This window comes from Lissotriton helveticus, chromosome 8, assembly GCF_964261635.1.
Source record: "Lissotriton helveticus chromosome 8, aLisHel1.1, whole genome shotgun sequence".
NCBI classification, from domain to species: domain Eukaryota; kingdom Metazoa; phylum Chordata; class Amphibia; order Caudata; family Salamandridae; genus Lissotriton; species Lissotriton helveticus.
Window position 1 is genome coordinate 197,619,201 of NC_136069.1, and position 27,651 is coordinate 197,646,851.

Sequence of the window (27,651 nt, forward strand, 5' to 3'; positions counted from 1 at the left end):
TATGTTGGTTATTGTACATATTGGTTACTGAAATAATAAATTAATACCTTTATTCATTGAAACTTGATAAGTCTGTTTGAATATATTCATATTATTTCACATGAATTGAATTCTTTATTCTGTTAAGTGTCAATGATCAGATATGCATTATAAGCTAAGAACATGGGGGCAGATTTATGAAGGCCTTGCGCCACGTTTACGCCGCTGTTGCGTCACGCAAGGCGGCGTAAACGTGACGCATCCCTACGAACGATTTACAACGTGACGCATCTAGGCAGATGCGTCACGTTGTAAAGCCCTGCGCTGCTTGTGGGCGTTCCGGCGCAGGGTGGGCGTTCCGGGGCAGGTGCGCCTCGCAAAAGTGGCTGAGTGAAATCTATAAGATTTCACTCAGTCACTTTCAGGCCAATGCTGCGTCAAAAGCCTGCGCCTGCTTGAAGCAGGCGTAGGTCTTGATGCAGCATTGGTCAGATAGGGCACCCCCGAGCCTTGCTGGAGCTGCGTCGCGCTTGCGACGCAACTCCAGCAATGCGCTGCCTTTACGGCACAGATGCGTCACGCATCTGTGCCGTTTTTGCCCCATGGTGCGCCACATTGTAAATGCGGCGCACCATGGGTGGCGGTGCTGTGGCGCACTGTGGCGCACATTAACTGGCGCATCCCTGGGGATGCGCCAGTTAACATAAATCTGCCCCATGGTTTCAAAAGACAAAGAAGAACTTTGTACCAGAGGCTTGAGACAGAAGCCATATAGGACTGTATCACTTTCCTGTTTTGAAGGCTACAGCGAGGCACATTTATCCTTCACTGGATGGGCTTATTGGTAACTAAGATTTTATCAAAATGTTACAATATTGCTTGCTATTCACATATTTGGAAACATTAGTTGCTACCATACTGTTGCTTTTCATAATAGTTAATATTCAAGGATAGGATTTTGATTTTACAAATAAATCTTTAAAATTTAAAAATGTATTGATGATTTCCTAGTTTTTCTTGAGTGTGCCTCTCCATGATGAAAAAGGTTTTGAGTTCTGCTAATCATCCCTGTTAAATCTCATAGGATTGAACATTACTTGATACATATCTCACTGAAATATTGGTCTGTGGGTTACAGGGTGTTTGTAGTCCAGTTGGATTACTGTCTTGGGTTGAAACATTGACAAAGTCCTTAGTGACTGGGGGACTAGAAAGCCTATTTCCAGGCTGTGTGCTAGAGGAAATCCAGAAAATGTACAGTTTCAGCTGTGTTTTGGAGAAAGTACAGAAAACATAGCTTACAATCACAGCTGCCCCCACTTAGGAGCACTTGGTGTTTCTACCCTTCATCATAGTGGTTGTGTGGTCAGTTCTTTAAAGCACAGAGCCAAAAAAGTATGAATGATTGATGTGTGATAAATTTGGCGCGCGCACACACACACACATACACATATATATTTCTATGGTTTTGTGTGTGTGAAAACTGAATCTAACTATAACATCCCTGTAACCTTTGGTTTCTTGAGTGAAAATACACACATACACACACACAACCACACCCATACACACACAGATATATTACACAGCAGTGCTCACCACTGTGTAGTTATAGTTAGGACATAGTTTCCATAGCATATGGATTTTTTGCTAATAACTTTTTAGGCACTGTTTGATGAACCTCTATGAAACATTGTTTTTAAAGTTCACCTACCTCAGCTCTTTCCTAGAAAGTTTCAGGTTGATCATCAAGCGGGTTCCGATAAAAAAGGTCCCAAAATGCAATTTCCTCATGCAATTTCTGTAGGGAATTTTAGATACTGGAACAGCCAAAACAGCTAAATAGAATTACAGCATATTTGGCAGAAAATCAGATCTTTAACAAGAACTTGCTCTCTGATTGGCTCGCCGTGACATGAAGAGGAATGTTTCAGCCGCTATTACAGGACACCGGGGCTCAGTCCCATATCCTGAAAATGAAAAAGTATAAGTTATATTGGGACAGGGCAGTGGTACCCTGAACCCTAATCCTTGTGGGTAGTAACCCAAGGCCAAATTAAAACACATATATATATATTTTGGGTTCATCGCAAAAGTACAGAGGGCCATACTGGCTCCTGCGAAAGTCCAGTGGGAACAGAGGCACATTTCTGGTTGGCTGCATATTCACTGTTGCTCTGTGGCAGGGTCAAAGGCCATGCACGGTGGTATATGAACAATCACCAGGGGTTAGGGACAAGCCCTGTGATCAACTAACACTGAAGCCCATGTCTGGTGGGGTTAGCTGCCAATGAAGTGTTGACTGTTCCCAGGGGGTAAGGCACAGGGCCTGGCAACACATATTACATCAATCATGACAAGTTCTACAGCATCATTTATGACATCACTTATGACATCTAAAATGCCATCATTGATGATGACATCACTGATAAAATCACTGATTAGGCTCTAGGGACCTCATTGTCTGGGGCATAATTCTATTATTTGGGGGAGTGTGGCCCCCCTCTCCAAACCTTCTCGGACAAGGACCTCAACCCCTGGGACTGCAGGTGGGTGCCCCGGTGCCACCCAGTGCACCACAAACCTCGAATTTGGGGCTGTTGAGGGGAGCCCCAGAGCACCTGTGGCACCAGCCAGCTTCCTTCATAGTGTAGGAGCCAGCATTGTTTCCCTGCCTGCAGGAGTGTGGGCAGGAAACGGTTGTATGTCGTTTCAACGCATTCCGTTGCAACGCATGCCTTTACCGTGCATGCGTTACAACGGAATGCGTTTTCCACGCATAACCTTTCCCACGAATATTTCTTTACCACGCATAGATTTACAACGATTTTCGTTGTAAATTTATTCATGGTGAGGGCATACTCTTTTTAAAGGTTATACCCCTCCCCTTACATGACCCCCAGCCCCTACTCCTCATAATTACCCTTGCTCTTAACCCTTAATCTTTTTTTTTAACTAAATTTCCCCTTACCTTTTTTAGTTGTCTCCTCTCCATCTTCCTTGGTGACGTCGGTCATACCTCGTAAAGAGGAAGCGGAAGTTTCTTTCTGTTTCCGTTTCCTCTCTAACGACGATGATTGCTTCAGCCTCGGCACTTCAGGTCCATGTTTTTATGGGATGGGGGACCCACCAACCCCCCTTTTTAGTCCACGATTTATTTTCTATTTTTTGGGGCGAGACCCCCAAGCCCCCCCCTTTTTTTTTGCATTTACCACACATGCCTTTACTACGTACCTCGTAGTAAAGGTATGTGTGGTAAAGGCTGTCGTTGTCACCACGCATGTGTTGTAATGCATGCGTGGTAAAGGTTTTCGTGGAAACGGCTGCGTTGTAATGGCCGTTTCCCCCGGAAACAGAGGTCTACGCCCATCCAGCTGAATCATGTTTAAATCTCTGGCCAGGTGGGAGCAGACTTGCTTTCCCTGCTTGCTCTCCTGCAGGCAGGAAAAGCATGTTGGCTCCCACCTGGTGTTAGTTTTAAAAATCTTGTTACTAGGCAGGAGAAAACATATGCTTTCCATCACGCATCAGTGCAGGCAGAGAAACTACTTTGTCCCTGTGGTGTGCTCCCTAGGGCAGAGTACTTGAGCTGGCTTCGGGGGATGAGGCCCCTAGAGCCTTTAAGGCTCAGGGAGGAGACTGCACTCCACTCCATTTTAGCCTAAGTTTGGGCCTGGGGTTACCAGGGTATTTTTTGGCTCAGGCAGGGTTGGCGCATGGTCATCCCCCCATTGGGCACTGGGGGAGTGATTCCCTAGGGCCTCCTTTGACTCAAGGAGGGGGGCTGTGCTCCCTCTTCCCCTTACTGTAAGTACCCGGCCCCAGGAATGGGGTCCCTGGGGCCCAAAATGGGCTTGCGACCAAATATATACATATGTTTTAATGGCAGGACCACCAATTTTATTTTTGTCCCAAGGGGGTCCTTCTGGATCTCCCCCACAGGCCTATGGGGGGAGGGTATCCTTACCTGCTCCAATATATCTGTTTATTTTTTATAACTTCAGAACAGGGGCTAAGTCTCCAAGAACTGTGTTGGCTGCCAGCAATATTTTTCTCATGTTGGTGGTAGCCAATCAGAACACTGCTCCCATAGGAGTCTGAATCCCACAGGAGCAAGACGGCACATAGGAAAAAAGCTCCCTGGGCCAATCAGAATACTCAACTTTTAAATTGCCACTCCCACAAGACTCTTCCAGACTCGACCATCGAGATATAAAAATATTTTGTAACCATATTTTCCTAAAAGCTACTGAATGGATTTACACCAAGTCACCCAAAAAAATCTGCAAACCAAGAAATGAGTTCCTTTCTAATTTGGTATAATTCCATTCAGCAGTTTTTTGTGGTAGCGCTTCTTTCTTTAAGAAGCCTCCTTCCCTGGGGGGAATCCAACACTAGGGCCATCGCTCAAAAGAAATTGTCTGACCTACTGGGAAGCTCACCCCAGGACACAGTAGTTTCCCAGCCCGCACTAGAGAGATTTAAAAATGCTCCTGCCGGCTGGGAGCAGACTTGTGTTCTGTTTCCCTGTCCACACTGGTGCGGGCAGGAAGACAGAACAACAGATTGCTACCACCCAGAGGAAGCAGCATGAATAGCTGCTCCTTCTGGGCAGGAGAATTGCCGGTTACTCCCACAGCCCCCATCATGTTGCTCGTGGATTCCCCGGATGGGCACCCGGACACCCACTTTTAATTGATGGGAGCACAAAGGATATGGTATCTGGGGCCAAACATTCTCAGAGAGGAGACTACATGGCCCGGGGAGGAGGGCTTTAATTCCCCCTCTCCTTTTTAAATCAAATTTGGTCCCAGGGGATGGGCTCCTGGGGCCCAAAAAGCCTCAGGGCTGCATGACCGCCCCCCTTCTATTTACATTTTGGCCTGGGGAATGGGGTCCGAGAGGAGGGCAGCACACCCCATCTTCTTTTTAATTCGCTTTGGTCCCAGATGATAGGGTCCCTGGGTCCTGATAATGCTCAGAAAGGGGTTGTGCAGCCCATCCCCTTTTAGACATAACAATCCCTGGATAATGAGACCTCTGGGGCCTATGAAGGCTCGGAAAGGGGGGCATGGACCCCCTCCCTTTTTTATTGGTTTGACCCTGAAGGATGGGATCACAGAACCTAATAAAGCTTGAGGAGGGGAGCTGCATATATCCCACTGTGCACAGTTTTCTCATCTATAATTTTGCTGCAAAAGTTGCAGTGATATTATCAATGATGTAATAGAAGATGTCATGCATGGGGTAGTTAGCAGTGCATGGCCTTTTTTTCGATCCTGAAAGAGTCTCTCAGGATCGCAGCATTGTTTACCATTTTCATTAGTTTTTTGGCCACTGGGTTCCTCTGCATTCTCCCCATAGTCCTGGGGGGTCATGGCATCTCTTCCCTGCATCATATATCTGTTTTTGTTCCTGAGTCCTGCAATGGTTGCCAGCAACATTTTTCTCATGTTCGTGGCATCCAATCATAGTGCTTGCTCTCGCGGAAGTGTGACTCCTTCAGAAGCAAGATGGAGCAAACAAAATAGATTCGGCAAACAGTGCCAACGTTATAAGTAAGGCTCCAAATTTTATGGTATTTATTTTTTTGACATTTCCGTCTGTATTTATCCATATTTATTTTTTGCTCATATTTCCTGTATTTATCCATTTTTATTTTGTGTTTTCTGTAAAAATGAAGCTGCAATGGGTATTTTTCCACTTCTATTTAACTGATAAATATATGTTCGAGTTTGAATGTCCAAAAGGTTTCAGCAGTATACAGTGCAATAGCGTTATCTGAAAACACATTATAAAATAGCATAAATAACTGTAAATCTGCTCTTAACCTTAATTTGGAAATCTATTTTCTTTTTAATTTCCTCTACCTCTCAATCTCTACACCTATTGACCTAGCACCCATGACTGACAATAGAAAAAATCATCCAAAGAAGGACTATTTTCTGTATTTTTCTGTATTTAATAATAAATATAGACATGAAAATAAATAGTTTTCTGTCGGCATTTATCTGTAAAAATCAGTAAAAACTGAAAACTGGGAGCCCTAGTTATAAGCAACAGAAAAAATGCTTTTCCTGTGGAAAAGTAGATCTAATTATAATGACATAGTGGCGACAGCCACTTGATGATAAATGTACATATATATATATATATATATATATATACATATATATATATATATATATATATATATATATATATATATATATATATATATATATATATATATATATATATTATCTGAAAAAACCATAGGTTTCACCCCAGTTATAGTTAGGAATTAGCATTTAAAAAACCTATTAAATTCACTGAAAAAACCATAGGTTTCACACCAGTTATAGTTAGGTGGAAATTTTACTCGCATAAAACCATTGAAATTCCCACGTTATAGTTAGTTGGACTCACTATAACTTGCGCGTGCAATGCACTGCTGATGACGTCACATATTACATCACTCATGACATGGTCAGTGACATCACTCATGACATCACTGATGACATCTCAAATGACATCACTGATGACAACATCCTTGTGACAAAGTGGCAGACCTCCTATCAGCATAAAATAACCTTTGACACACACATTCAAAAATAGAAACTAACATTTTCTTAAAAAAGGAGAAACCAATACCAATTACAACAACTTATTAGGTAATTCCAACATCTACATACACATCCACTCATTCACCAACAGTTCTATATAGTCACTCATGCATGTACTTACTCATCATATGTACTCATACACCTATAAATCCTGTTACACACTAATACTCATCCATATAGTTACTCACACACAAATTCACACATGCAAATAAACAATCAAAAAACCATTTACTTGATTATACTGCTATATACACACCACTACACATACTTCTACAGAAACGGAAACATATTTACTCTCTTAAACAATCAATTATAAAAACACATACTCACTAATCCACCCATACACACAATCATCCACCCATACGGTCTTGCACACATGCTGTCTTCAAAATACATACAAATAGTGAGTCACTCATTCATGCATCTGTGCTCTAAGTAATATCCCCCACCGAACCATACAGACACTGATACTGATACTCAAAAAAACAACTAATAACCCATATACACACTCATGTAGCTACTCACCAACCCATGCAGCCACTTATACACAAAGTGAGACACAGATACAGATATTTAAATATTTAAACATTACTCGCTAATATATGTATTCACTAAGATACATTTAATAAGTCAGTTAACCAATCAATTTTACACAAAAAAAACATCCATTTAGACATTTATTTACCCATTTATTCTTCCATCAACCTTTAGATATAAATATATAAAAAATATTTATTTTTCAGAAAGATACACATTCACTGGATGATGTCATCAGTGATGTCATTTGAGATGTCATCAGTGATGTCATGAGTGATGTCACTGACCAAGTCATGAGTGATGTAATATGTGACGTCATCAGCAGTGCATTGCACGCGCAAGTTATAGTGAGTCCAACTAACTATAACGTGGGCATTTCAATGGTTTTATGCGAGTAAAATTTCCACCTAACTATAACTGGTGTGAAACCTATGGTTTTTTCAGTGAATTTAATAGGTTTTTTAAATGCTAATTCCTAACTATAACTGGTGTGAAACCTATGGTTTTTTCAGTGAATATATATATATATATATATATATATATATATATATATATATATATATATATATATATATATATATATAACATTTCTATGGCAAAATGAAACCCCTCATTTTGTTCCTTTTCAAATTAAATGTATTAAGTGTTACCACTTTATTCCAATCAAGATGACTTCAGGTGTGCCATACTTTTGTCATAAGTAAGACTGTTAGCGCTCTAGTTGTTCTTTAGAACACTCTGGGACATTCTGTCATTGGGCTATAGTTGGGCTACATCTGGCTGATATTTGGGCTACATTTGTTTTTTTTGTCTCTGGTGGCCATCTTTGGACTACATTGGGCTACATTGGGCTACATTGGGCTACATTTGGGCTCTAACATATATATAGCCCAATGTAGCCCAATATATATTTTTTCAAAGTTAATTTTCGTAAAAACCACTGGAGCATATATCTTGAGACATAGCAAAGGTACATCGGGGTACCAGTCCCTACAATTTTGCCAAGTTTGGTGGAAATCCATTCAGCCGTTCGGGCTAAAAGTGAGTCCAACCGCCCTATGGAAATTAACATGGGGAAAACACGTTTTGGGACCCCCCTTTTATCTCGGCCCCCGCTTGACGGATCCCCCCGAAACTATCAGGGAAGGAGCGGAGCGCAGCGAGGCAAAGTTAAGGAAAATTACAGGCAGATCCCTCATTCGGCGCCAAAGTTATTCCCAATAGAATGTTGCGGATTTCCTATGGAAAACGATCCTAACTATAACTACCTACTGGCGACCGCCAGTAGGTAATATATATATGTAAATGTATAAATAACAACTTACCCTGAGAACCTTATCCGGTGTTTGGGCGCTGAGGAAGGCGGAAATGCTGAAATGCATTCGCCGCCACCGGATCAGTCTGCTGCGCAAATAAACCTTTGTTTCCTGATACCCCTCCGGACTCCCGCTTCTTCTGTTCCAGAGGGAGGTTGTGGCATATATTTTGTGCTTACCAGAGGAACAGTTTGGGAGCCCCCGCCATGCCAAAGGGTCCGGCCAATACTGGTACCGCTTCACAGCATCTTTGTTCTTCCTTGAGGGAATCAGCCGGTACCCGCCACGTCTTTCGAAGACTCCGAGCAGTGAGGTATCTCACCTCTTCATTGGCACTGTGCCTTTGGCATCTTAGCCCCTGCTCACACAAGTCTTCTTCGATGTGGCTATGGCGGTATGGAGGGGACCGGAGAACAGGTCATTTGGGCCGAAGGACTGCACACGGCGATTCTGGAATCCGCAGCCAGTTCCACCTTTGTTACCCCCACACTTCCACCAGCCCACGATGTTTCAACATAAAGCATCCTGGGAGTTGCAGTGCTACACACTGAAAGGACTGACAACCGGTGAGCCACACAGCCAGGGGGAGGAGCGGAATCCACACCAGCCATTTAACACGCAGGAAACCACTTACCCTGAGAACCTTATCCGGTGTTTGGGCGCTGAGGAAGGGGGAAATGCCGAAATGCATTCGCCGCCACCAGATCAATCTGCTGCGCAAATAAACCTGTGTTTCCTGATACCCCTCCGGACTCCCGCTTCTTCTGTTCCAGAGGGAGGTTGTGGTATATATATATATATATATATATATATATATATATATACATACATTTGTTCAAAATGTGGCAATAACAACAATATTGTGAAGAATATGCAAAACTAAAACCTGACATAATTTGCAGCTCCTTGTTTATTTTATTTTAATTTAAATTGTTAATAAAGTTTTGCCAAAAATACACTACATATCCCACAATGCCTCATAATGGCTAGTAGTGGGTATAAATATGTGTAATAGACAAAGGTCTCACTGACCATGAGAAAAGCAGTGGAAAGCTGAAACGCGTTGGTTTGTGGAAGTTGCCAATAATAAATTGAGCCAAAACCAGTTCCAGAGTGCCGTGTCATTTGAAAAGGGGGGGCCCTCGGCCCCCCCGCACGCATGGCGGCGCGGCGACCGTCGCCCCCCCTTACTCCTGTGTGTCTCTCGGTGGTGGGGGCGGGCCCTGGGGGCGCGACCCACCACCGATTGGCCGGCGGCCTCCCTGACCCGGATACAAGGTAGAAGGTCCGGGTCAGGGGGGGCGGGCTACAGGAGGGGCGGGCCGGGGGGCGTGGCCCCCCCCGCCTGGCCCTTCGGGAATAAAGAGGCGGGGAGCGCCCAGGAGACCCCCTTGTCCCTGGACGCTCCCCCGCATTACGGTGTGCCCCGCGCTCGGGGCTTCTTTGTTTTTTAACAATTTGTGCTTTGTTTTACAGGGATTCCGGAATACAGGCGGAGAGAGCGGTTTGCGGCGATCCTGGTTTGCGGATCAAGACTCAGCAGGCTTTGGACGTTCGGCGTTTTTTCTGCCAGGGCCGCGCTGAGCCGGCCGCGTGGGGGCCGCTGCATCGCTGAATCTTCCCGACGGTCCCCGGCGCCTAGAGACCCTTACGAAGCGTGGTACGGGCCGCTTGAGGCCCCGTGAGGTATTGTGCGTGATTGGGGGGTTCTCGGAAACGGGCGCATAAGGTGCCGCCTAATTGTTTGAACAGCCTGCTCGATTATACCTCTGCGCGGCGGGAAAAAGGCTCGCCTAACCGTCCAGATGGCCATACGGGTGACTGTGCGCTTTACAAAGGGGGATTATTATTAGAAGCGCTGTATGTTGACGCTTATTTGAAAAACTGTTTTGTGCAACTTTGTAAAGGGGGATTATTATAGATCTGTGGTCGACAAGAGAAATTGTATTCGGTAGTACAATAGCGCCACCTGCATTGCATGACTTTCCTCGGTTCTTTGTAGGTCTGAACAGGTTATCTACAACCATCAGTCACAGAATGGGCATCAATGTCTAGTCAGTGTTTTGGCCGCTCCTAAAATAAAACGGTTTTAAATGTTGTGGTCAATACGTTACTTTGGGACACTAGATTGTAATACGTTAACTGTTTCTCGCACACATCTCGAGTTCTCCGTTATCTGTAATTTCTCAAAAGGAAGTTTCAACAGAGACCGAAGTAAACCTTTGTGGGCCAAAGCGACTTGCAATATCTATATACTACGATTGAGTGGTACTTTATTTTACAAAATGTAAATGTAAATGTAAATGTATAGGCATTTATATAGCGCACTACTTACCCGTAGGGTCCCAAGGCGCTTCGACCGCTGCGAAACCCTTCCTGGCTTCCCTGCGAGATGGTCCCTTAATGGGTATCTCCAGGGTGAGACCAGGCATCCCCGGCGGTCTGGTGGGGCCGTTAGTGAAGATGAGGCAAGCTAATGCCCAGAGTTGCCGAGTGTGATCGCTGATCAGAGTGGGCACCGAGGCGAGAGAATTATCGAGTCCGCTGACCCTGGTCCAGAAACCTGCCGCGTCGGGAATCGAACCCTGGTCCCGGGCCGTCCTCTGCTCTCGGGTCTGCCGCCTCTAACCAGTGAGCCACACTACTTCACAATAAGGAACCCCTCCATAAGAATCTGGACATACTGGTCCGCCATTAACATACAATTCCACATTATCAGTGCATTGTTTCCACTCAAAACCTTGCCGAAAAATAAATCTATCTAGCTGATTGTAGCACGTAAAGACACATGTAAAGGTATTTGAACCCTGGAAAGAACAAATCTCATGGAAACTAGCTCAGATGCATGTACATGCTATCTAACTCATTTACCGAGACAGACTACACATGATTATTTTATATCAAAGACCACATTACGTGAGGATCATTCAAACCGATAGCAGCTGTATGAAAATGTTAAATAAATGTGGCTTTCATCTTGGGCAGTGCAGACAGAATTGAACTGTCTCTGAGGTCACGTTGTGCTACAAACAACACTGACCAAAATATCCCATCCTGAGAGTGATTCACGGTGCAGCTCGTGTACCGCACTTGATGCGGTACCGGTGTTGTAAAATCCGTGACTTAACTGGCTGAGTGGTTTGACCTATATACAACTTCTCATAAGGGCATTTTACAAAATAGATGAAATTTTTCGTATTTCAATTAGAAAATGTAGTCTAATTGTAAAGGATTCCACTAACTGGCATACTTTTGGTGTCACTTGTAAATTTATAAGCTACACAAATCTGACATCTACAGTGGCCAACTACCCGAGGTAGGCCAAGTATCTGTGGGAGATATGTTTGAGGCCCCTGGACCCCCGACTAGAAGTGGGTGCACATTCTTTAAATAATATTTTCCAGTTTTATTTCAGTACACAAATAATTGGATTAGTTAGTACTTGCCTTGTTATACTAAAAGGGTCTCGTGGGGTAAACATGTCCTTTTTAAAGAAGTTTGAACTAATTTCTTGTGCTATCCTCCATTGCTAAGCTTATTAGAGAGCGAATTGGCATTTGTGAAGTAGTCCTCTTCAATGGTACAATCTTTTCGGATACGGGGGAATTGTCCAAAGGGTAGATTTTCTTCCAGTGTTCTTGGGTGCCCTTCGGGGAAGTGTAATAATGTGTTGAGCTCTATTGGTTTTGTGTACAAGTTAAACGCTTATTCGCCTTCTATAACTACCATGGCTAGGTCCAAGAAATTGATTTTATCCTTGTCATGCATCATTGTAAATACTCAGTCTGATTGTTAAGCCAGTTCTAAAGCTCATTCTGAATGGTCAGAGCAACTTACCAAATCATTATGACATAATTTAAATAGCGGTACCACTTTTTGATGCCATTTCTACCAGAAATTCTATAGGTGCCTTGTGTGGCAGTGTCCTTGAGTTCATCACATCTTTATTCACAGCTATGGTCTCATCTTGGGTGACATTAGAGAAGAGAGTTCTACATCACAAGCTGAAAAGGATTTCTTCTAGATTGTTGAAGCTTTTTCTTTCTACTCTATTGGTGAAATTCATAGATTCTTCTCAGGCATGCCTCAGTAGAACAAAAAACGGTTTTAAAAGGGTGTCTAGATATTGTGTGAGGGTTCTGCTAGGAAACCACATGCAGAGATGATGGGTCTGCCTGGACTACCATTAGGGTGTTTGTGAACTTTGGGAAGGATATAGATCAACCACAGACAAAGTGGCTGTAACGGCTAGGGTGGTTGCTCTCAATTCTGGGGAACTGGGTTCGAGACTCTGCAATGACGCTCAACATCCTGTAATTCTGGACAAATCACGTAATCTCCCTGTGCCTAACAAAACAGAATGTCCCAGATCACAGAACATTGTTATGTCCTTCGTAGTAAATTGAGACACTCGGGTGGGTGTTAATAATTACTTCAGGGTTGGTTGTTACCAAATTGTGTGACATTTTAAGATGAAGGCGATGTGTTCTGCTAAATTTTGTGTTGCAGTGTTTGTACTTCATTATTGCAAAATACTGCGCTGGGCTATAGCTGTTGGGTTGGAGGCAGTTTTGACTATGTCTTGATGTTGTGCCCTGAAAAATTTAATTTTCTTGTTATATTACTTTGTGTATATTATTGTGTTATATTGTTACATTAAGGTTATTGGGGGGCATGCTGCTGCCTTTCTAGCCGAAATTAGACTTGTACCTTAAAAGTTTCTTTCATCAGTAACCAGTTTAACACAAATGTGGTAAGGTAACACTTCCCCAGCTTTTCAAGCATTTAAGAGTCCAGTCAGCCCAAAACGGTGGCACTTACGCTATCTTAAATTAGCACTGGCAGTATTCACTGTATTCAATGTGACCCGATGTACACAAAGTCACCGATGCCCATCAACTGGATCGCATCCACGTGCTGGGGGGGACTCAGCAATATGGAGCTTGGGCGTTTTAAAATGCTCGGGTTGTACTTGGGTAGAATTCACAAGGCAGACGCAGCTCCCTGATGGGACGGGTCCCCACCATGGGTGGTGAGTTACCCAAAAAATGCTCTGTTGGCATTCAGTTGAAGAGTTCAGTTCTGGAAAACTCATTGTCTAAATCAGAGCTCACGCTACATGGGTGACATTAAATTTCACCTAGAGAATGAGATGGATGTTGACATTCCTGGGCTGCTTTATTGATGTCCTATAAGCACTTGCAATACTTTATCCAAGCCATGGTTGCTGCTTATTTCTCTTACGCGAGGAACAGCCATTGACATAAGTCAAATTTTGACACTATAGAACGACTATCAGTGGTGTCTGCTAGGTGATAGTTAGAACAATCATGGAACCATTCACGAATAGGGTATACCACCTTCTATTGGGGTCAACCTTGGGGGTTAACGACATCTAAGGGTAGGGCTTGGCGAGACTGAGAAAGCCAGTTTCCCAGGTCCCACTTTCCTTTGCAAGCCAAAGCAGAAAGCCAAACAATGGACTTATTTCATTGTGGAGGTAATCACCATATGAGGTGCTGTTCACTAATCTAGGGGGGACATTGCGCCAGTCCAAACATTGCACCTGTCCAAACGACCCTTCATGGATGATAGGTTAAAGTCAACATTATTAGTAAGCTATCCTAGGGTTAGCTGTATTGCGTGCAGCCTTCAGGCTAAGTCTTGAGGGAATATAGAGCTGCTTGTTTTACCAGTCTTTAATGTCATGAATGAGTAAATGAAAAAAGAGCAGGTGTATAACAACAAATATATGTATTTGTACTAAACACACCCCTTTAGTTCAGTCAGTAAACTTATTTAACACACAAGTAAATTGGCCAATATACGTTGAGCCTATGATGAGATTGGAGGCGAATAATTACGGTGTGAAGACTTATATAGCACACAGTAATTTAGCACCATATACGTTGAGCTCTAGGGGTGCACCAAAGCCATATATTAATAATATGGTGGGGGAACAACGAATGGCATAGAGACAGGGCCTAGAGCCTTTAGAACGACTAATTGGGGTCCTGATAATGATACACACCCTGATGTCACACCTAAAAGGTGCCCAAGAGCCTAGTTGCGGCATCACATAGTTCTGGGGATGCATGTGATCATGTCCGGGTGGCTGGGATGATATTTCCCAGAAGCCAAAGTGGCGAACGGAAAAGGTCCTTGGGGCCAGCTTATGGCCTGGCGGAGTTAGGGCTGTGCTAATTCTTTTAGCCAAAGACTGTGATGCTGCACTGCTAAGTAGGCTGTCTTGTTTTACACATAGATCCTATGCATGAAGACGTGGGTAGAAAACAGACAAACTGAGGCTATGCTTAACATTTACTGTCGACGTGTTAATGTGTACGGATCTGGCATTAAGATTAGCTAAAAACTTAGCGACTGATGGTAATGTAAGTCTGTCGCGTGTACAGCAGTTATTGCCGGAAACACTAATGGTGTGTGTCTATCTTTCCAATTTATGTATGACCGGGTCCATGGTGGATACCTGGAGTGCTCCACATCACAACAGCTGCAACAGGTGGACAGCCCAAGGGATGCTTACGTCAGTCACGGCTGGGTCCATGGCGGATATCTGAGGAGTGCTCCACACCGCAACATCAGCAGCTGGTGGACGTCAAAAGGGAAGCATACGTCGAGAAAGAGGACACCAAGGGCCCAGGTATTGCTGGCAGGTGTAAGTGCTACCCATTCCCTAAGGTGGAAGTGGGAATTTGTCACCCAGGTTTTCTTGGTCTTTTCCTGGTTCTTGCAGTTTCTCAAACCTGTCACGCAGGGGAGGAACTCATCACCAGAAGTTGAGGAGCCACAATGTGCCAGCACAAGCAACAGGCTGGACGCAGGACAGGGAAGAGTTTGTTTGAGGGTCAGTGCCAGGGTCAGTTCAGGAACTTCTCAGGGACTTTTTAGCTCAGCAGCCCGACCCCCTGTCAGTGGTGATACTTCACCTAGGGGGGACTGAATTGGCCAAACTGGGGAGGCGAATACTCATTGATGAGTCCATCTCCACTGTGGGGGGGTCTTCAGGACTTGCCCGGGTGGCACAGTAGTAGGGCCTCAACTTATCCCGTGGTGGCAGGGACTCGGTCAGGGCGTTGAATCACTCGATAAAGAGGATCAACACACAGTGGGAAAAGTGTAAGGTAATTCATGCTGCAAAGGAGCGCGGGTAGGAGTAGTTCACGCTTTCCTTAGGCTGGTAGCCACCCCGCGCGCGTATACTCATGACGTCACCGGCTGGCGCAGAGTAAGGGCCCTCCTTCAGTGGGTAAATGGAGTTCAGGGCGTAGACCGGGCAATTCCCGGGGTAACACTGCGCATGCGCACGTCTCATGGGGAGGCGCAGCTTGTAGGACCTGACACCGGTAGTGACCTAGCCATATGGCCAGAAATGTACAAAAATCAAGATGAGGATGTTTAGACTCGGTTAGGAAACAACATGTATTAGAGTTTTGTTAAGGTCAGGCTCTCAAACTTGTTGACAATAATTTTGTATATAATGTCCTGATGATTTTTGTATAAATTGTTGATCATGCAATTAAAAAACCTTTTTTAATTTCATACTTTAATAAATACGGCCGGGCGACTAGCGCCCGCCTTCCAAAAAGTAAAAACGTCTCGTGTCCACGTTTCTGGGTGTTGGGTGCCAGTCTGGGGGGGAGGCGGCAGCTAGTCGCTGACCATGTGTCCTATTTAAAATTAATTGGGTCAGGATCCGACCCCTACGTGGAGCACCAGCTGTGAGTGAACCAAGCCTTGGGTCACATTGGAGGATATGGAATTGAAAGTTCGGTAGCGCCCGGACCGGAGCATCGCACAGACGCTGAAAGCAATCAGGAAACTCGCCGTGAGGGGAAGAGCGCTGAACGAGAGTCGGTGGACGCCGTCACAGCAAGAAACTCTTGGGTGAGTGGCATTGTGCTTGAAATCGCGCTGCGATCTGAAGTGGCCAGAGATTGTTTTTTGAAAAATAGTCAGCTTGTAAATGGTACAGCGGACTGAGAAAACAAACCGGCAGGAACTGCGGGCAAAGTAAAACGCGATACACTGTTGCAAGATCGCGTGCAACTTCCTTGTGAAAGCAAAGTCAGGTAGAATTAGGGAATGGAGGCAAGAGCGGCTAAACGTGCTTCTAGAGCACAAACAATGTTTAAACCAGGGGAGAGTTCTGAAAATGTCGAAGGAAGTACAAACATAAATCGAAACAAAACAGACACTTCAGGGAGACAACATTTCAATAACGCTGAGAGACTATATAAAAAAGAGAGAAATAAAAGCTGGGAGATCATAGCATTGGAAAATTACCTGGAGGAAAAACGTCTGCCAAGAAGACTTCGGATTTTTACTATGCCCACACACCCAGACACCAAGGTAGATCTATTGGAGGAATGGGTGGCGTATAATCAGGAATGTTCATTCAACATGATGCGCATATTGATAAACCATGCCAAAAAGATGTTTCAGAGATAACAAAAAAGCTGGAAGAATTAGAGGAAATGATAAAACTTAACTAATAAAGAGGAAGTTGGCAAAACAAGAAAAGAGATGGAAACTAAACTGGAGAAATATGAGATTGAAATTCAAGAGAGCAAACAACGAAAATTTGAAAGGGATGAACAGGATTCATTACAGGGAAGAATCCTTACTTTTGCCAAAAGATGTGATATACTCAAAAAGAATTATCCAATGCAGCAACAGAAAAGAGTGGTAGATACCACGAGTGAATCCTACATCAGTGAAAATTAGAGTTTTGCAGGCATGGCAGGGACAAGTACAATAACTGAAATTCCTCTTTTAGAAGAAAGTAGGTGGATGAACCTCGACAAAACCCTGGCAAAGGGCAGGGGCAGAGGAAGAGGCACGAATCGAGGCAGGGGAAAAGACGGCGAAAATGCCTCACAGGCATCAGAAAAACCCAAAGGGCAAAACGAAAGAAAACGCTATCCATTGCACAATCTGAAGTAATGGCTGACAATTTAATTCGAAATCTATCAAAATATGAATTATCAGAAGCGGAAATATCATTATTGAATAAAGGCTTAACCTTTTGTCCTGCAAGCCATTTCAATTACACACAGGTCAGGATTGACCTCTACAAATATGTAAGAAAACATAAACTAGCAAAAGTACATGCCTCCAAACAAGTGGCAGATCCAAAAGAAAGAGAAAATACAACCGAACAAATGCCCTCAAACCCTGCAATCTCGATTGATCAAATGAACGATTTAAAAACAATGTTTGATTTGCTATATGATCTAGATGAGGAAAATATGACAGAGGAACACATACTGACACATCTGGATATGGAAACAGACAGAAGACCAGAAAGTGGGTTAAAAAGAAATTCTAAATACTGCCCAGCCCTATCTCCCGTCAACAAATTTGATCTGTTTTCGGATGCAATCATTGAGGAATACAAAAATGAATGGAAAATGAAGAGGTCACAATAAAACTGGCCGATAAGGGGGGGGGAACATTGTTCTCATGGATACATCAGACTATGTACAAGAGGCTATGGGACAGCTAAATGACACTACCAATTATTGCAGGCTGAAGATTAATCCTATCAATAAAATGACTGTTGAACTAAACTTACAACTACAGCAGTGGCATAATGAGCGTCTCATAAGCAATGATGAACATAAATTCCTTACAAAAGATTTTCCCCAAATTCCAACCATATATTTTCTACCGAAAATCCATAAGACCCTACAACAGCCGCCGGGGAGACCCATTGTCTCTTCGTGCGATTCACTATACAAGAACTTATCTGCATAGGTTGATAAAAATGTTGGCGCCAATAGCTCACAGTATGAGCTCCTACATAAAGCATACAGGAGACTTTTTAAGAACGTTGGATGGGATTGTTTGGAATAACCAGTATCTCTTAGTCACAATAGATGTGGTATTGTTATATACCTCTATTTGACATGACGTAGGAATGGAACATGTAGCTATTTCCAGAGACAAAGAAGCATCAAGCATTTAACATACACAAATGCTATTACAGATGATAGCGATATGTCTCACCAATAATATCTTCCTGTTCAACAAAGGACTCTTCAGGCAACATTGTGGCACTGCCATGGGCATCTCTTTTTTGCCGAATTATGCGAATACTGTCATGGGATGGTGGGAGAAGACAATCTCATGGTGTCCCGACTTCCAGGAGGAATTGGAGCAAACTGTACTATGGCTCTGGTACATCACCGATTAGTTTTTAATCTGGAACGGTACAGAGGATGGTTTTAAAACATATTTTGAAAAACTGGATTATCATTCACGTACACGGTCAATAGGAAAGAGATCGAATTTTTGGACATAAAAGTCTTTATTGAGGATGATCAAATACACACAACTTTATTCAGAAAAGGAACAGCGACCAACAGTGTCCTACATGGAAAAAGATTCCACCCGATCCCACTGAAAAACCGTATTCCATATGGTGAATTCACTCGTATAAAACGGAACTGCTCCAAAGAGGCAGATGCGGAAAAGAAAATACAAGAAACAATGGCTAGGCTAAAAGTACGTGGATACAATGAACGGACTCTGAAAAAATGTAAGAAAAAAATTGACAAGAAACAAAGGGCCCGATTCACAGAACTAACTTAAGACAAAATTCTAAACTTACTACCATTTTGGTATTCACAGAAGGCACTTACTCATTTTGGTATTCACAGAAGTTAGGAGTCCTAACTTTAGGACTCCTAAATGCCTTCTGTGAATACCGAAAGTGTTAAAATGAGAATTTTTTTCAGTTTAGTAGTAGTAAAGTTAGGACTCCTAACTTTAGGACTCCTAAATGCCTTGGTGATCACCAGTAGATAGCTATAGGACCTAGTTTCCACAGAGAGTGTTTTTGTTTTGCTAATAACTTGCTGCTGTTTGATGTAGCTTCATGACATTTTCAAAACTAGTTTGTCACCCATTTCAGCTGCTGTCTGGAATGTTTTGGGGTGATCTGCCAAGTGGGGACGTGATAAGCGGGGGCCCTAAAACACATTTTCCCCATGCAATTTACCGTAGCGAATTTAGACACAACTTCATCCCGAACCATTGTACTGAATTATACGAAATTTGGCAGAAAGCTAGAGCTTTGCCCAGAAAGTAGTGCTTTTTGTAATTTGGTGTAAATATGGTCAGTAGTTTTGGTGTTAGATTGATGTATATGTAGAGAGATGGATGCACCGCGTATCCCGCAGATCCACATGCCAACAGGAATGCCGTGATTGGCTGGCCGCAACCTGACAGGAAAGTTGCTGCCATATCGGGACTTTGTCCCAGTGGGGAAAAATAAAGGTAAATATTGATAAAAGAGTAATGGTACCCTGACCTCATGATGACTGATGAAGGGGTCTGTGAGGGTCCCCTCATGGGCAAGAAATTACCCCCAAGTGCTGTTTTTTGTTTGGGCGCTTGAGGATCTGTGGATCAACCTCAGCGAACAGCACAACCATCCCAGTCTGAATCCATTAAAGATCCACGAATCCAGACCACAGATAAAAAAAAACACCCACTCACATTCTCTAACACCCCCACACAACCACTCACATACCTACTCACACATCCATACACCCACTCACTTACCCATACTGTCACTCACACACCCTCTCACACACCTATACACCTGTACAGTCACTCGCACATCCACTCATAGACACAGAGAACCACTCACAGGCACTCACACCCACTCACACACATATCACACACCCATACAGCCACTTACACACCCACTCACAGACCCACACAGCCACGCGCACAGCCATACACACACCCATATAGCAAAACCACTGATATAGCCACCCACACACCCATACAGCCACTCACACACCGCTCAAAGACACACACAGCCACATACACACCCAGCCATACACCCACCCATCACACACTCACATGTCCACTAACGCACCCACACAACCACTCACACACCCACTCACACACCCATACAGATACTCACACACTCACATAGAGACCCAGAAAACCACTCACATACCCACTAACAGCCGTCCAGATACTCCCAACCAAGTCACACATCCATACAGCCACTCACATACCAATACAGTCACTGATCCATTTACTCAGGGACTCAGACAGAGAACCACTCACTCACTCACTACACACCCAAACAGCCACTCACACAGCCTTTCTCACACCCATACAGCAAAACCATTAACAGAGCCACTCCCACATCCATACAGCCACTCACACACTACTCAGAGACCCAATCCGCTACCTACACGCCCAGCCATACACCCACCAATCACACACTCACATGCACATACAACCACTCACACACCCACTCACACACCCATACTGATACTCACACACCCACACAGAGACCCATAAAACTACTCACATATCCACTAACAACCATACAGATACTCACAAACCCAGTCACACATCCATACATCCACTTACACACCCATAAAGTCACTGATGCATTCACTCAGGGACTCAGACAGAGAACCACACACTCACCCCTTATGTACCCACACAGGCACTCACACACCCACTCACACACCCACTCACACACCCACTCACACACCCACTTACACACCCACTTACACACACACACAACCACTCACACACCCAGTCATACACCCATACAGCTACTCTCACATCCACTCGCACATCCACTGTATTAAATGTGCTGTTCTTTTGTTTTGAATGTGTGCTTTTGGTTGGGGATGTATCCAGAGATCCGTCATGGATCCACTCGCAGCATAGAGGGCAGACCCCCTTCCGCAGCGGATCTGAGTAAAAAATTACAAAAAAGGTTTTTAAACAAAAAAATACTGTGTTTGGGGAAAAGGGTTGGCTATGAGAAGAGCCAATGTGTTTATGGTTTGTAGATCATAACTACACATAGAACACGATGCAGTCTTTTAAGTTGTTGATGAACACCCTGTTGCCTCTGTCTGTGAAATGGGCCCATCTTTTCACTATTTTCCATCCATGTCAAAGTGTAAATTGCTATGGTATATGGAGGCCATGTTGTGTTTGAGAGAAATGCAGCAACAGCTTTATTGACATGTTTCCAGGATTTCTATAACTGTGGACTAAATTGGGTTGGCCACTGCCACTTCTGTCTTAGGCAAATGTCGGAGAACACCATGGCATTATGCAGGGAAAGTGACATATATTTACCAAAGGTATCCTTAGTTAGGATTTCCAGTCCTACCCCAGTAATGGTGCGCAGGTAATTGACTTTCAACCAAAGGCAGCAATTGAGCCACTTTAACCATCTCTGGCCAACCCAAGTAATGTCTACATTAGGTACACCTAGGTCCTTGTCAATATCACTGTTTCTAGTACTCTTGCTGGCACAAAACACAAAACTATGTCCCACTATCCAGCCTCCGATCATTTTGGAGACAAACAGAAGTAGTGCACAATAAAAGGATGCAGTTGAATGAGGTAGGTTTGAAGATAAAAGGCAGAAAAAATGGTGGACAGCAAGTAAAATATAAAAGAACATATTTGATTGAATGGCAACGATGTGCAGGGAATTAAAATGATGTAGTGGCTTTTACTTCACAATAAGAGTAACTACCTCTGTGATTGACTTTGGAAAAATAAAAAAAAATGATGTTGTTTGGATATGCTTGGAATTGCTAACAGTCAACCACATCAGCTACAGTTAATGTGGAGCTAGTATGCTGTTTGAAGAAATCTTTGTGTACTTTTCAACTACTGGTAGGCAGAGACTACTGGAAGCACTGTTACTATGGAAATAGACATAAGAGTATTTGGGGAGGGAGAAAAAGAGACTGCAGTGTGACATTGAGAAAGAGACAGTAGGGAGTGTATGTCTTGTAATTGACAATATTTTACAAAATGAAACATAAATGTAAAGAATTAACAGCAGATTGTTTTCAAGTGGCTCAGCAGATCCACATTGGACCACACTGGGGGCTGCGCTGAGAGCCGCAGTGGATTCGTGAAAAAACAGGGCCAGACTGGCTGTAGCAGTCATTGGTGTTTGCCTGAGAAGCTGGAAGGGTGGGGACTAGTTTTGGAGTGGTGGGGGCCAGTTTGGGAGTTATGGGTGCCATTTTAGTTACTGGGGATGCTGCAATATCGGCCCTCAGTAAAAAAAAAAGGCCGCAATGCTGGGGGGCAGTTTAGATAAGCAGCAGTGCTTTATGCTTGCCCTTCTCCCGCGGGGGTGGAGGCCGGTTCGACAAAATTGCCAGACCTGAATTGAGTTCTGAAGAACCGGGTTTTAAGACCAAGCGGCGCCAGGGCCAGGGGCACGCCCAAAGTCTTCGGGTTCCACCTGTCTTAGAATACAGAGACACAGGACTCTTCTTGGTGGCGTCAAAGATCAAATTTATTGGCTGCAGCCAGTAACAGAAGTCCTAGAATCAACACGGTATGAGTTCTCAGGAGACTGCTCAATTTTACAAAGCAAGTCATCCCTTTTTATGCCAAAAATCACATTCCAGACAAATACCTAACATTTACAAACTGTCTAATCACATGTATCCACACCAGAGGTATCGCATGATGGTAAAACCCACTTTTCAGTTGCCCAGCCCATGATCAATCATCGGTCAAACCCAACATTCTTCCTTAGACAGGTCGAACGAACCCATAATAAAAAAAGGCACATCCCAATCGGTAAACAGACCATAAAGAAAGGAGCAGAAACAGGTGACAGTAGGATAAGACATATTTGTGTGCAATAAAGTTTTACGATGTCCTGTGCTTTGATCCTCAATCTTGATCAGCTAAAGGGCAGGAACTGGTTTAACAAGGTCAGCTTCAGGCAACAGGGTCAGTTCACTCAGGTCAAACAGGAGTCAGCACGAACTGGAGGTACATGTACTTAAAGGACTTGTTCAGCCACAGTCATCGGCCTATGTGAGGGCAACCACAAAATGAATGCCATACACAAAATGGAACCCAAGGGTTCAGAACGAAATCCCTAAATACGTAGTGAATCCATCAGTCTAACATGACGAAAACACTCATACTTGCCGCACTAACTAGTTACGGTTCGCTAATATCAAATTCATAACGAAACCATGACCTTTATGGAACAGGTTCAGAATTCACGGAACCTCAGACCCTCCTTTTGCCCTTACATAGGCAATAACCTAAACTCACGTCAATCTGAATCCAGGTCTATATTCATCAGATCATCAAGATGTTGCTGGAGCATAATCCTACTACTTATACCTCTCTTGGGACAGGTCTCCTTGCACATGTAGTAGCACAGAGGCCACATATAGCAGGAGCGCACTGCACACAAAGACAGAACAGGAAAAGAATCGCTAAAGCCATCCCAATGATCATCAGAATCTTCCATCCCCAGGTCTATAACAGTTCCCAAAACCATCCAATCAACGACCAATCTCCTTTGTCCACATGTATAGACTCGGAGATCTTATGTAACCTGGAAATGGCCTCGTAAACTGTCGGAGCATTATCTGGGATAAAAACGCAGCAACTCGATTGGATCACTTTACATACTCCACCTCGATCTGCGAGTATGACGTCTAAAACCATACGATTTTGTACCGTCATAAGGCGATCCGCTTGAAGCTCAGCTGTCAGATTACTAAGGGCACCAGCAGTTTAGTTTATGGTGGATTCAACCACTCTCGTCAATTGTCGTAAACCTCTACTGTTAGCCATAGGTCCCCAAAACGGTAAGAAACCCTTAAAAAAGTCTCCCACTTCTTGTCCAGCAGTATCTTCCTGATCGAAGACACCTCTAACAACTCTCGTCTTGTGGTAATCTGAAGCAACAGTATACGTAGGAGGCAACAAGTATCCAACATAACACGTTCCCGAAAAATCAGGGGGCAACCATGTATATGCTCTGTTGTAACAAACAAAATATGTGCCCTTAGCTGCCAAAAACGGCGGGGAAGATTAAGACGTAAAAACGTACGTCTGAGTACAAACACTCTTCCCCAGCTGAGCTTTCGGATTTTTGCCAATACCTTGCAGACAAAATTGACCTCGATGGGGTACGACCCAAATCGGAGGTGACCTCTTTCGTTTCTGCCTTTCACTCAGACTAACACTGTAACCAGTCGTGTTCCATCCAACATAAGCCGATAACTCTTCCTTAGGAATAGTCCTATACGTGTCGATATCTCTGCTCATAATCATACCTCCCTTCACCAAAGCTTGATTACTTAAGTTATCTCTCATGGAATGTAGAGGATAAACTTCCAGAGCGTAAATGAACATAGTCTGAAAAGCCCATATCGACCCATTCTGACTAAACGGTAAAATCAGATAAGGAACAACTCTACCTGTAGTATGTGGCATAAGACCACACACCCAGCAATTAGTAATGTTCACTACCAACTGATGCTGGTGTAGTAGCAGTATGAATGTGTTATGTACAAATTCTGACCTTCTAATCTGCTCGTGTTCAGGTAGGACATGAAAAGAATGCACAGAAGTAGCAGTGGAAAAAGACATAGTCTGGGAGGTGGGTGCAGAAGTCAATTGGGTAGCGAAAACAATCCCACCCGCCAATGCTAACGTCATGCTTAAAAACATCAGGACACATGTTATCAGAAAACATTTGCTGTACTTTTATTTACACAGTTTCATTTTAGAGTTCTTTCTCTCAGCAGCTCTCTATGTCCCAGGAAACTCCATCCTCTAACCGTGCTGTTCGCGGCAGTTGGTTATTCCGTGCTAAGGAATGCGTCTGTCAGTCCAGGGAACGCCCTGAAGCCAACCAGAACTGTCGACCTTGTGTCTATGGCCTGCAATCCCAAGTCTTTATACCGCGACCCTACAGCTGAGCTCGGATGGCAGCTCGAAAAAGAAAAATAGGCCAAAACAGTTTCTTGGATGAGAGAGTGCAGTTCTCCAAAAGCAAAAGGAGGAAAAAAATTAAACTTTAATTGTCAATTGTTTCTCGGTCGTAAATTATAACGGCCTTTACCAGGCACTGTGTGATCTGTGAATAAAACTTCAGGCTCAGTGGTGTCCAATCTCAATTGTGGAGGTACAGCTGCTTGTAGAATGTCGTCGTCCTCTCGTTCAGAATTTGTCCCTACTAGATGTGCATCGCTAAACGGCATGAACTTCGGTACTCGTTCTGTCTCTGAATCACCAACACCATCACGGATCCACTGGTCGTACGGCAAAGGTAAAGGCACCCTCCTACAATGTACGCCGTGAATCCAATTTTTCCTCCCGAAGACCTTCACCGAAGTTCTTGTGGACAGGAGCACTTGGTGGGGGCCGGTCCAGCGGGGCTGCTCGTTTTTGGTCCGCTGAAAATTCCTCACTAGGACCCAGTCACCGGGATTGATGGTGTGACCTGGATCCACAGATGCTGGTGGCAAGTTATCATGAACCTGTTGATGCAAGACACGCAATTTAGCCGTCAAATCATACAAATAGTCCACCAACACAGGATATTCGATGTCACTAAACTTCACTGGCCTCGGCACTCCCCACACATTCGCCGGACGGCCAAAAACAATTTCATAGGGACTAAGGCCAATCCGGGAATGTACTGTAGTTCTAGTTGACAAAAGTGCCAACGGCAAAGCATCTGGCCATTGAAGACCAGAACTCGCCTGAATTTTGGCTAACTTTAGCTTCAAAGTGCCATTGTAACATTCCACTAGTCCAGCTGATTGGGGGTGATTTGCAGCATGGAACTTCTGTCGGATTCCCAAACCCTCACACACTCTCTTCATGATTTTCCCCACAAACTCACTTCTGTTATCACTCCACACCATCCTTGGCAATCCGAACCTAGGGAAATATTCTTTGAGCAAGACTTTGGCTGTGGACGAGGCAGTATTGTCTTTTAGGGGGTATGCCTCTACCCATCTAGAAAAGGCACAAACAACTACAAGGACGTATTTCAGGTTGTTACACCTTTCCATGTGGATAAAATCCAATTGCAGAACCTCAAACGGATACGTCGGAGGCGCAAAGTGACCAGCTGGAGTTGGAGTTCCCTTGCCAGGATTATACATCAAACACACCATGCAATTCTTGACCACATTCTGCGCACATTTGGGAATTCCAGCATTCTGCCATACTGGAGCCAACAACTTACAAATTCCTTTCACACTGATGTGAGACAAACCATGTGCCATAGTAACCACTGCAAGCACGTACGCATCTGGCAACATCCATCTTTGGTGTTCTGACAATTCAACCCAACAACCAGTAGAATCCAATCTACCCGTAGTTTCTCTCCAAACAGTCTTCTCACTTTCAGTAGCTTCAGCCTGTATCGATTTCACACTCTCAATCGTATCTTCGCACATTCCAACATCACCAATCCATCTCGCAGGGCCTGCCACATACATTCGACTCATCAGATTTCTTGCTGTGTCTTTCGCAACTTCATCCGCAAACGCATTACCACGGCCAACATCATCCGTAACCTTCTGGTGAGCACTACACTTCACAATCGCAACTTGCTTCGGCAAAGTATGGGACTCGAGAAGTTCATTCACCAACTGTCCATGCTGAATCTTAGTCCCATGGGATGTGAGGAATCCCCTTTCTTTCCATAAACGTCCGAAACTATGGGCAACACCAAACGCATACTGACTATCGGTATACACATTCACTCTCTTTCCTTCAGACAAAACACACGCTCTAGTCAGTGCAATCAACTCTGCTGCTTGCGCAGAATTGTGTGGTATACGTGCTGTCTCAATAACTGTATTTAAAGTTGTGATAGCATACGCTGCAGTCGTCTCACCATTCGGAAGCTTAAAACACGAACCATCAACCCACAGCGTACCATCCACATTCTCAAAAGGAGTGTCTTTTAGATCCACTCTAGCTTTTGTTTCTTCCTCTGTATGAAGAAAACAATCATGCTGTTCTTGAGCATCCGTCTCTGTAGAGATCGGCAATAACGTAGATGGATTCAACACGTTACATCTTCTGATGTGGACGTGGCTAGCCAACAGGGTCAACTCGTAGCCTGAAAGACGTGCACTAGTAAGGTGCTGTGTCTTAGTCCTGTTTAATAAGGTATCCACTGCATGCGGAACCATCACAATCAACGAATTATCCATCACCAGTCCAGCAGACTGTCGGATAGAAACAGCCGCTGCCGCTGTAGCTCTCAAGCAACTCGGCAACGCTCTAGCTACCGGATCTAACGTTGATGAAAAATACGCGCATGGACGCTGCTTGTCCCCAAAAGATTGTGTCAACACTGACAACGCACATCCCTCTCTCTCGTGCACATACAACGT